Raw genomic sequence first — 12,254 nt, 5'->3', positions numbered from 1 at the left:
ACAGTGCTCAGAGCCATTTGAACCATTTTTTGTAGTATACAGAAATCTGCGGATGCGGCTCAAAAAGTGCTGGGTAAGGCCTATAGTGAGGCACCTGCTAGTGAAAGAACGTGCAGAGAATCGTTTCAACGCTCTGAGGACGGAGATCGTTAGCGCAATAGCTGACTCGTTTCAATCGTACATTGGCCACAATACAGCGACGGACATGAAACGGTGATTTTGCAGCATGGCAATGCTCGACCCCATTTCGCTAAACTAATCAAAACTTGCTTCGAAACACTGAAATGGGAAGTCCTACCCCAGGCGCCGTATTCTCCAGACATTGCTCCGTTGACTACGACCTTTACGATCAGTGGCACGCAGAATAGCTGACTAACACTTCTGGTCATACAAAGAAGTTCAAAATTGGATCAATTCATTGACCGTCTCAAAGACGCCCGGTACTTCCACCATGGGATTCGTATTCTGCCCGAAAGATGGGAGATAGTAATGTCCAGGGAAGGTCCTTACTTTGAATCAGAAAATATGAGACTAAACAGCATAGCACTTCGAGGAAAAAACTGCGAAAGCAAAGCTGTAGACGTAGTAGTATAAATAGACATAGTAATACGGCAGTCAGCACCATCTGCAGACGCCTTTCAGAGAACAGATTAATGCTTACCTGTATCAATGCTACTTATAATCAGTCTTTATTGCGGAATTTTTTTTTTATTCATATGACCGGTTTCGGTTCATTCAGAACCATCTTCAGATCTGATACTTCAGTTACATGAGTAACCCGTCCAAATCCAGCAAATTTCACATGCTGCGTCACAGCGCGTGAAATTTGCTGGATTTGGACGGGTTACTCCTGTAACTGAAATATCCGATCTGAAGATGGTTCTGAATGAACCGAAACCGGTCATATGAATAAAAAAAATTTCGCAATCAAGACTGATTATAAGTAACATTGTAAAATCACTGATTGCTGTTATCCCAATCAGACATTATGTCTGTTTTTGAAAAACTGTTATCAATGCGCCTACAGTTTCTGACACGCAACTCCTGTAAAAGCGAAATTTTATTGTCCGAAGGTGGTCAATCAGTGAATTTGATCATATTAAATTCTTAAGACTGAGGGCTTTTGGAAGGAATTCGTGTAAGTATGGCACTCAAAGTCTTGTGCAGAAACAGAATGCTGCTATCTTTTACTTGTGGAAAGATCCTCATTGACTTTGACGGTGAAACACGAAGCCTTCTTTATTTTATTTTCGAGTCTCGGTCCGGCACACAGTTTTAATCTGCCAGGAAGTTTCGTAACAGCGCACACTCTACTGCAGAGTGAAAATCTCTTTCTGGAAACTTCTTTATTTTGTTTACTTGCCATATGGTGTTATATTTTGGGGCAACTCTGACCACTTTCCACGAACATTTATAGCACTGAAACGGGCAGACCAATTGATCTACGTTGTCAGTTCGTGAACTTCGTGTTGCCGGAATTCTAGCTTTACCGTCCCTGTACTATGAAGCTTGCTATTGACAATATTGACTCATTCGGAACAATCTGCAACATCAGTTCACAATTCAGAGAACACTAGACGGGGAAACGAAACACACTTGGATTACACTTACTGAAACATTCTACAGAAAGTTGTGCACTAGTCCGCACGTTTCATTTTCAGTAGGCTTACAGATGAAGTGAAAGAATTGAGTGATAAACCATAAGAATTCAAATCGAACGTGAAACGTTGCCGTAAGGCACACTCTTGTTCTGTACAAGGGTTTCTCGCAGTAGGTGAGATATTTTGTCCGTAGTATGTTATTTGTTCTTATACTCACTATGTTTCGTGTTATATTGGTACTTCACATCCTTGCACACAAATTTTCTACTCAGCAGCCTGCAAACTTTATACCGACTCGTTCCATGACTAAGTACCTTTGGCAAGCATGGTCCAATGGAAGTTCATAATTAACAAGCACATTTCCTGATAACACGATATGGAGCCCCCAGAAAGAGAGGAGGAAACAAAATGAAGCTTCAGTGGGTAAGATGATATCTGATACTGTTTCGGTGATTAAAAATCGAACGAAATGTACAAATAACTTGGCATCACGAATCTAACCCCTCTGGATTGGATGCATACACTGATTCGTTTCGGAACGGTGTCGTTAAGCGTCGTAAGGTGGACCACTGCTGTTACTTGACTGATCCTGATATCCTGGATATTGGTACAGGGACATGTGACGTCCAAACTGACTCCACACCTGTCCTGGGATCTTTCTGGCCACCTCAACATCAGGCGGACAGCGATACGTGCCACGTGTGAACGGGCAACGCTCCGTTCAGAAATCGTATCATGTTGCATGAGAAGTAAGACTTGAGGACGCCACGACCTGAAGTCATAGACACTGACTCACCATAACATGATCCTAGGGCTAACACCGTTGTACCTCTCTAGAACCTGGTCCTCAGTAGACGCCTTAGTCGCCGAAGACGGTCATCCGGGATAGTACAGAAACCGACTCATTGCTGAATACAACGTGACGCCATTCATCAGCAGAAGGTACCATAAAAAGCAAGTCTTTCATACTGTGGTGTTAACGGCAGCCTACGCATGAATCGGCAATTCCTTAGTCTGGCTACTACTAATATGCGAACAGTGATGCAGGATGACACAAAATGAAACTTCCTGGCAGATTAAAACTGTGTGTCGGGCCGAGGCTCGAGCTCGGGACCTTTGCCTTCAGCGGACAAGTGCTCTACTACTTTTTTTAAAAAATCTCATTTTCTTCGTTATTGGTCGTTGCATTTGTTCGGGGCGGACGTTGCATGACGCTTGTTGAAGTTCACCATTCATCCATTCACTCAGATTTTTTGTTACAGAGTGCAGCTATACCTCTGACTGACTCACAACCCGTCATCACAGCTTTACTTCCGCCAGTACCTTCCAAATTCACAGAAGCTCTCCTGCGAAACATCCTGAAAACATCCCCCATGCTATGGCAAAGCTATTTCTGCGCAATATCCTTTCTTCCAGGGGTGCTAGTTCTGCAAGGTTCGCAGGAGAGCTTCTGTGAAGTTTGGAAGGTGGGAGACGAGATACTGGCTGAAGCAAAGCTGTGAGGACGGGTCGTGACTCGTGCTTGGATAGCTCAGATAGTAGAGCACTTGCCCACGAAAGGCAAAGGTCACAAGTTCGAGTCTCGGTCAGGCACACAGTTTTAAACTGTCAGGAAATTTCATATCTGACCACACTCCGCTGCAGAGAGATAATCTCATTCATGACACAGAATGTTGCACAAGATCCATTACTCATTCTCCTATGTCAAGGACAGACGTGATGGGGTATCTGGTGTACTGGTCAAACGTGGTCGACGGGAACACTGAAGACGAGTGTGCTTCTCCTCGTGTTCCCATGCAGTCCAACATCCGGCTATTGTCACATCCGAATGCCACACAGATCTTAATCATTCACGATTCGACTATTCGGGCGGGTAGAAACCAACAACGAGTGCTTACAACTCTCACAAGAGTTCCTGCGCCTTCGGATTCTTCACAGTGATCACTCAACATCCGACACTCCCTGTATTTTCTATCATGTCAGGCAACTGTAATAATACTAAACACGAACACCTCTAAGGCACCCTCGTGGCTGTTCTACTCGTCAGCTGTAATCATTCACATACTCGTCGATGGTGGATGAATTTACATCGACCATGTATTTCGGGTGCTTCATTTTTCTTGTATACGCAAATAAATCATATTGTAGCCAATTGTGGCTACAATCTGATCGCAGCCCTAAGCGTTTCATCAGTAATGACACTACATGCATCCAAGCGTCTTGCTGCTCGTGGTCTTCAGACCGAAGACTGGTTGATGAAGCTCTCCATGCTACTCTAACCTGTAGAAGCCTTTTCATTAACGAATAATTATTCCAACCCAAATCCTTCTTCTTGCAGGCATGCCGGATCCTCCATCCCAGAAGACATTCTGAAAATTTGTAATAATATAGTAATACAGTAACATAAATGTGGTAATCGGAACTTACACTATGTGATCAAAAGTATCCGCACACTCCCAGAAACATAGGTTTTTCATATTAGGTGCATTGTGCTGCCCATACTCCCAGATACTACATATCAGCGACGTCAGCAGTCATTAGACATCGTGAGAGAGTAGAATGGGGCGCTCCGAGGAACTCACCGACTTCGAACGTGGTCAGGTGATTGGGTGTCACTTGTGTCATACGTCTGTACGCGAGATTTCCACATTCCTAAACATCCCTAGGTCCACTGTTTCCGATGTGAAGTGGAAACGTGAACGGACACATACAATACAAAAGCGTACAGGCCGACCTCGTCTGTCGACTGATTAGAGACCGCCGACAGTTGACGAGGGTCGTAATGTGTAATAGGCAGACATCTATCCAGACCATCACACAGGAATTCCAAACTACATCAGGAACCACTGCAAGTCTATTAAACAGAGGCTGGAGGTGAGAAAATTTGGATTTCATGGTTGAGCGGTTGCTCGAAGCCACACATCACGCCGGTAAATGCCAAACGATGCCTCGCTTTGGGTAAGGAGAGTAAACATTGGACGATTGAACAGCGGGAAATCGTTGTGTGGAGTGACGAATCACGGTACACAATGTGACGATCCGATGGCAGGGTGTGGGTAAGGCGAATGCCCGGTGAACGTCATCTGCCCGGTGAACGTCATCCGCCAGCGTGTATAGTGCTAACAGTAAAATTCGGAGGCGATGGTATTACGGTGTGGTCGTATTTTTCATGGAGGAGGCTTGCAACAATTGTTGTTTTGCGTGGCACTGTCACAGCACAGGCCTACACTGATGTTCTAAGCACCTTCTTGCTTCCCGCTGTTGAAGAGCAATTCGGGGATGGCGATTGCATCTTTCAGCACGATCGAGCAACTGTTCGTAATGCACGGCCTGTGGGGGAATGTTTACACGACAATAACATCCCTGTAATGAACTGGCCGGCACAGAGTCCTGACTTGAATCCTATAGAACACCTTTGGGATGTTTTGGAACGCCGACATCGTGCCAGGCCTCACCGACCCACATCGGTACCTCTCCTCAGTGCAGCACTGCGTGAAAAATGAGCTGCCATTCCCCAAAAAACCTTCCAGCCAGCACATAATTGAACGTATGCCTGATAGAGTGGAAGCTGCCATGACGGCTAACGGTGGGCCGACACCACATTGAATTCTAGCATTACCGATGGAGTGCGCCATGAACTTGTAAGTCATTTTCAGCCAGGTGTCCGGACATTATTGATCACACAGTGTATTTCCTACTGCAGTAATGTTCCCTCCCGCTCAATCAATCGAGCTCCATTTACTACCATAATGTTGCAGAGTACTGGGCTATCAGGATTAAGATGCTGGAGCGGTTCACTGAGTTTGGGTTATACACTCCTGGAAATGGAAAAAAGAACACATTGACACCGGTGTGTCAGACCCACCATACTTGCTCCGGACACTGCGAGAGGGCTGTACAAGCAATGATCACACGCACGGCACAGCCGACACACCAGGAACCGCGGTGTTGGCCGTCGAATGGCGCTAGCTGCGCAGCATTTGTGCACCGCCGCCGTCAGTGTCAGCCAGTTTGCCGTGGCATACGGAGCTCCATCGCAGTCTTTAACACTGGTAGCATGCCGCGACAGCGTGTGGACGTGAACCGTATGTGCAGTTGACGGACTTTGAGCGAGGGCGTATAGTGGGCATGCGGGAGGCCGGGTGGACGTACCGCGGAATTGCTCAACACGTGGGGCGTGAGGTCTCCACAGTACATCGATGTTGTCGCCAGTGGTCGGCGGAAGGTGCACGTGCCCGTCGACCTGGGACCGGACCGCAGCGACGCACGGATGCACGCCGAGACCGTAGGATCCTACGCAGTGCCGTAGGGGACCGCACCGCCACTTCCCAGCAAATTAGGGACACTGTTGCTCCTGGGGTATCGGCGAGGACCATTCGCAACCGTCTCCATGAAGCTGGGCTACGGTCCCGCACACCGTTAGGCCGTCTTCCGCTCACGCCCCAACATCGTGCAGCCCGCCTCCAGTGGTGTCGCGACAGGCGTGAATGGAGGGACGAATGGAGACGTGTCGTCTTCAGCGATGAGAGTCGCTTCTGCCTTGGTGCCAATGATGGTCGTATGCGTGTTTGGCGCCGTGCAGGTGAGCGCCACAATCAGGACTGCATACGACCGAGGCACACAGGGCCAACACCCGGCATCATGGTGTGGGGAGCGATCTCCTACACTGGCCGTACACCACTGGTGATCGTCGAGGGGACACTGAATAGTCCACGGTACATCCAAACCGTCATCGAACCCATCGTTCTACCATTCCTAGACCGGCAAGGGAACTTGCTGTTCCAACAGGACAATGCACGTCCGCATGTATCCCGTGCCACCCAACGTGCTCTAGAAGGTGTAAGTCAACTACCCTGGCCAGCAAGATCTCCGGATCTGTCCCCCATTGAGCATGTTTGGGACTGGATGAAGCGTCGTCTCACGCGGTCTGCACGTCCAGCACGAACGCTGGTCCAACTGAGGCGCCAGGTGGAAATGGCATGGCAAGCCGTTCCACAGGACTACATCCAGCATCTCTACGATCGTCTCCATGGGAGAATAGCAGCCTGCATTGCTGCGAAAGGTGGATATACACTGTTCTAGTGCCGACATTGTGCATGCTCTGTTGCCTGTGTCTATGTGCCTGTGGTTCTGTCAGTGTGATCATGTGATGTATCTGACCCCAGGAATGTGTCAATAAAGTTTCCCCTTCCTGGGACAATGAATTCACGGTGTTCTTATTTCAATTTCCAGGAGTGTATATTTTACTTAAAACATTTATTGAAACTTTTATTGAATTTCACATTAACCCATCGCAACTTGCCAAAGTCAGCTTACATGGACTCACAGCTCAAAGAAATACGAATGTAAGAACAAGTCAAAATTACTTAAAAGACTTGAGCCTTCATGTACATAAATTACTTAACAAAACGGTTCACCAAATAACCTCTCATCAAGAAGTTTGACACTAACAGTGAATTTAAAAGACAATTTCAAAAAAAAAAAAAAAAAAAGGCTTGTCCGTAACGCAACAGTTAAAAACTATTATCTGAGGAAAGAATTAAACTTTAGCTATTAACAAACTGACAAGTAATACCCAAATGTGCCGTATAAACCAGAATGTCCTTAAAGGAAATATACTTCCGTTAAGACAACCGTAATTACGAAAGGAAGCTCTTGATCAAATGGTTCTCTTCAGCATATTATGTAACGGGAATCGAACCTGCAACAGACTATAATTAATAGCCAGATTGTAATTAATAGCCAGTAATCACATCCAAGCAGTTCAACATTTCTTTCTTCCACTACAACTGCAGCCCAGCTTATATATCAGTTCATGTCCCAGTAATTAATAGTCGATCACATGTGTACAACCCTGATTCAGAAAAAAGCAAGCAGAAATGTCAGCATCGAAGGAAACATTCCGTGCATTAATACAGGAACAGAATCTGACGATGGACTCAATACAGCTCACTATCACCCAAAATGGAACTCAGCAAATACGGCTGTATCTTTTAGTACGAAGGACAATCGCAGCTCAGGTTCCTTCACACACCACAAAAAAATGGCTCTGAGAACTACGGGACTTAACTTCTGAGGTCATCAGTCCCTACTTAAACCTAACTAACCTAAGGACATCACATATATCCATGACCGAGGCAGGATTCGAACCTGCGACCGTAGCGGTCGCGCGGTTTCAGACTGTAGCGCCTAGAACAGCTCGGCCACCCCGGCTGGTCACACACCACAGATGCACACTCTTCCATCCTACAGACCCAATAGAATACCGGCGACAGATATAAAATCTTTCAGAGCATAAACTTACCGACGCACGCCAGACCAGCTGAGAATGTCTGTTTACGAGGAAAGCTGTCACAACTGTCCGCTTCCTCTTCTCATTCAGTACTGTCACTCTCCTCTTTCTACTTGCTGGCTGCACAATTCTTCTGCTACCGATCTCGTAAATCGCAACGGTGGAAATACTGCCAACTTAGGCATACTGCTTATTGTAATCGTCTCTTGGTCACCCTCTATGAGTTTTACTCTCTCTCCGCTACTAAACATGCGATCGTTTGATGTCTCAGAATGTGTCCTATTAACCGATCACTTTCTTTAATCTAGTTGTACCACAAATTTCTGGTCTCCTCAATTTATTTCAGTATTACGTCATTAGTTACGTGATCTGTCCATCTAATCTCAGAATTCTTGTGTGTCATTTAAGCATATCGGACCAAAAATTAATCACCCACAGCAAGCTAATCTCGACTAACACCGCCTCTGGCCCTGATAATGACAGCGAGGAAGTGAGGCAACAAGCTTTTTCTTAGGTGTATTATTTCCAGATGAAACCTTTCATTGATGGCAGAGGTTGAAAATACCGCTTCAGTTGTAAATTACTTTATTCTCACACGACCGGTTTCGGACTGTTAAAAATGGTTCAAATGGTTCTGAGTACTATGGGACGTAGCATCCATGGTCATCAGTCCCCTAGAACGTACAACTACTTAAACCTAACTAACCTAAGGACATCACACACATATCCATGCCCGAGGCAGGATTCGAACCTGCGACCGCAGCGGTCACGCGGTTCCACACTGAAGCGCCTAGACCCGCACGGCCACACCGGCCGGCTTCGGACTGTTAAAAGCCCATCCTCAGGTGTCGTAGCTGTGCTGTGATCCCCGAGCGCCGCGTGTACCAGGCGAGGTGTGCTGCCATGAGCGCAGAACAGGAATGGTAAGATCCTGCAGAGGTACCAAATCGCGAGGATTCCCAGCTCCAAACAACCCCTTGCTTCTTCTGTAGATTTAGGGTCGGGTAACCTTGCGGGACTATCGAGGTGCGGTAGGATGCCTCAGTGTTCATCATGCCAGGAACGAAAGCGTGCAGCCCAGTGAGCACGGATCTTCTCATCTCGGAAGACTGGACTGGGGTGGTGGAAGAAGAGGTAGACCTTCATCAGACAGAAAGTTACAATGAATATCCCATTCCAACTTCGCTGTAGCCTGAAGAAGTGGTGCCAAGTTATGGCGCTAAAAACAACTTTATAACATCATAGAAGCATCCTAGATCCAGAACTACACATCACAGGTACTGCAACACCAGAACACCACATTGAATCAACGGTGCACTCGACGCCTTGCTTCATTGGAAAACGGCAAAATCGCGTCCGTACACGACTCCCGTTGCTGTAGCCCATTTTCTGGGTTGAACGCCTCATTGAAGACGTAGAGCTTTATATGGCGCAGTGCGCTTCTGTGAGGTGCGCGACTCTAGATGTTTAATACATGTCGTTTCCTTGGCAACTGAGCCGTGGCGCCTTCTCTTTATCTCTGGCGCCAACTGTGTGTGTCGGCTTTTCGCCTTGCTTTGCCGTGGCGTGATTGACCACGTGAAGTTTATAAAAGGCGGGCTAAGACGGGCCGACAGGTCGGTTTCCAGCCAGATTGCACTGAGTTACGAGCACGTTTGGTAGAGGCAGTGCTCTCGTTTACCGAGCATGGTGCGGCTACGGCGGTCGCAGCGAGCAGTCAGCCATGGACCAGTTCGGCGCCGCTTTTGGTTTGGCGACACCACTGAGTGGGTCGGTACGGCGAGGCCACGTTGGCGTAGCGGAAATGGCATCGCCAGCGTCCGCAGTGGAAGCCGTTGCTGTCCTAAGCGGTTAGGCATGGGTGTGGCTGTGTTCTGTCTCTTGGATCACGCAGTCTCTCCAGCTCTCATGGTGCTGTTACTGACGGCGTCCTTTCCAGCGGATGACCCGTTTTAAGTCCTCTGTTCCGAAATACCAAGCTGTTAGCAGTTATTTTTCCGTTCGGAACTGTGTCATATTGTGATTACACTGCTTGACTTTCTGGCTCAACAGTGCCCGAGTTCTGCCCCTTCTATACTGCTTTGTATATTTAAATCAATTTGTTGTGCCTTTAAAACGATTTTTCTATGTTTGTATCAAGTGCGTAACATTTAAAATGTTTTAACGTGAAGCCAGTGAAAAAGGCTGAGCTCGTGTAGTTCTGTTAGTGATTCTTAAACTGCATTCAATCTGGGAGGGAGGGGGGGGGGGTCATTATAAACACTGTAAGTTTGTAAGTTTCAGATCTGTTGCTGCACGTTACTGGTATTCGGTGTTACGTTAGTTAAGCCTCTTCATCGCTCAATGCCTCTATTACATGAGTTGTGTAATTAAATACTACACCACTGGTCATTAAAATTGCTACGCCACGAAGATGACGTGCTACAGACGCGAAATTTAACCGACAGGAAGAAGATGCTGTGATAAGCAAATGGTTAGCTTTTCAGAGCATTCACACAAGGTTGGCGCCGGTGGCGACACCTACAAGGTACTGACATGAGGAAAGTTTCCAACCGATTTCTCATACACAAACAGTAGTTGAACGGCGTTGCCTGGTGAAACGTTGTTGTGATGCATAGTGTAAGGAGGAGAAAATGGTACCATCACGTTTCCGACTTTGATAAAGGCCGGATCGTAGCCTATCGCGATTGCGCTTTATCGTAGCGAGACATTGCTGCTCGCTTTGGTCCAGATCAAATGACTGTTAGCAGAATATGGATTAATGGGTTCAGGAGAGTAATACGGAACGCCGTGCTGGATCATAACGGCCTCGTATCACTAGCAGTCGAGTTGACAGGCATCTTATCCTCATGGCTGTAATGGATCGTGCAGCCACGTCTCGATCCCTAAGTCAACAGATGGGCACGTTTGCAAGACAACAACCATCTGCACGAACAATTCAACAACGTCTGCAGCAACATGGACTATCACCTCGGAGACCATGGATGCGGTTACCCTTGACGCTGCATCGCAGACAGGAGCGCCTTCGATGGTGTGCTCAACGACGAACCTGGGTGCACGAATGGCAAAACGTCATTTTTTCGGATGAATCCAGATTCTGTTTACAGCATCATGATGGTCGAATCCGTGTTTGGTGACATCGCGGTGAACGCACATTGGAAGCGTGTATTCGTCATCGCCATACTGGCTATCACCCGGTGTGATGGTATGGGTTGCCATTGGTTACACTTCTCGGTCACCTCTTGTTCGCATTGAAGGCACTTTGAAAAGTGGACGTTACATTTCAGATGTGTTACGACCCGTGGCTCTACCCTTCATTCGATCCCTGTGAAACCCTACATTTCACCAGGATAATGTACGACCGCATGTTGCAGGTCCTTTACGGGCCTTTCTGGATGCAGAAATTATTCGACTGCTGCCCTGGCCAGCACATTCTCCTGATCTCTCACCAATTGAAAACGTCTGGTCAATGGTGGCCGAGCAACTGGTTCGTCACAATACGCCAGTCACTACTCTTGATGAACTATGGTATCGTGTTGAAGCTGCATGGGGAGCTGTACCTGTGCACGCCATCCAAGCTCTATTTGACTCAATGCCCAGGCGTATCAAGGCCATTATTACGGCCAGAGGTGGTTGTTCTGGGTACTGATTTCTCAGGATCTATGCATCCTAATTGCGTGAAAATGTAGTCACATGTCAGTTCTAGTATAATATATATGTCCAATGAATACCCGTTTATCATCTGCATTTCTTATTGGTGTAGCAATTTTAATGGCCAGTAGTGTAATAAGCTGTCCATTTTCACTGTAATTACGTAAAGAGGAAAGGTAGAAGCCGAATAGCCATAATTAGTCACCTCGTTGTATAAAATTTTTCTATATGAACCACAATATATGCTGTATAGCTTTTTCCGAAACCATTGGTTCCTCCGATCGGTTGATTCAATCTTTGCTACCTTAGGTTAGTGTTGAGTAAAAAGTTGATGACTTGTGGCAAGAGTCACAACGCATGGCTATACATTTATTGGTTTATCCATGTGTTGTAGAATGCAACTTGTTTGTCTGTGTCGCGTCCTATGCTGCCTCAGATGCTGCTGCCGTCTGGCGAGTTATTGGGGCCTACGCTCCCTCAGGGTAGTCATAGTGCAACATCATAATGTTGATGAGAAAGCTTTTTAAAAAAAATTTTTTATTTGTGAATCATGCTATTTTACGTAAGAGAAAGTAGAGGGTACTGATTCTACAGTTCCCAGTAGGTTGCAGAATAGAAAACTAAAATTGTTGTTTGAAGTTTTTTTCTATTTTTCTCTAAAATAAGTTTGATTAAATGTTTTAAAATTGTGTCTTACTAAAATTACCCTT

The sequence above is a fragment of the Schistocerca nitens genome, chromosome 2 (genome assembly GCF_023898315.1).
Source record: "Schistocerca nitens isolate TAMUIC-IGC-003100 chromosome 2, iqSchNite1.1, whole genome shotgun sequence".
NCBI lineage: Eukaryota > Metazoa > Arthropoda > Insecta > Orthoptera > Acrididae > Schistocerca > Schistocerca nitens.
This window is presented reverse-complemented; position numbering follows the sequence as displayed.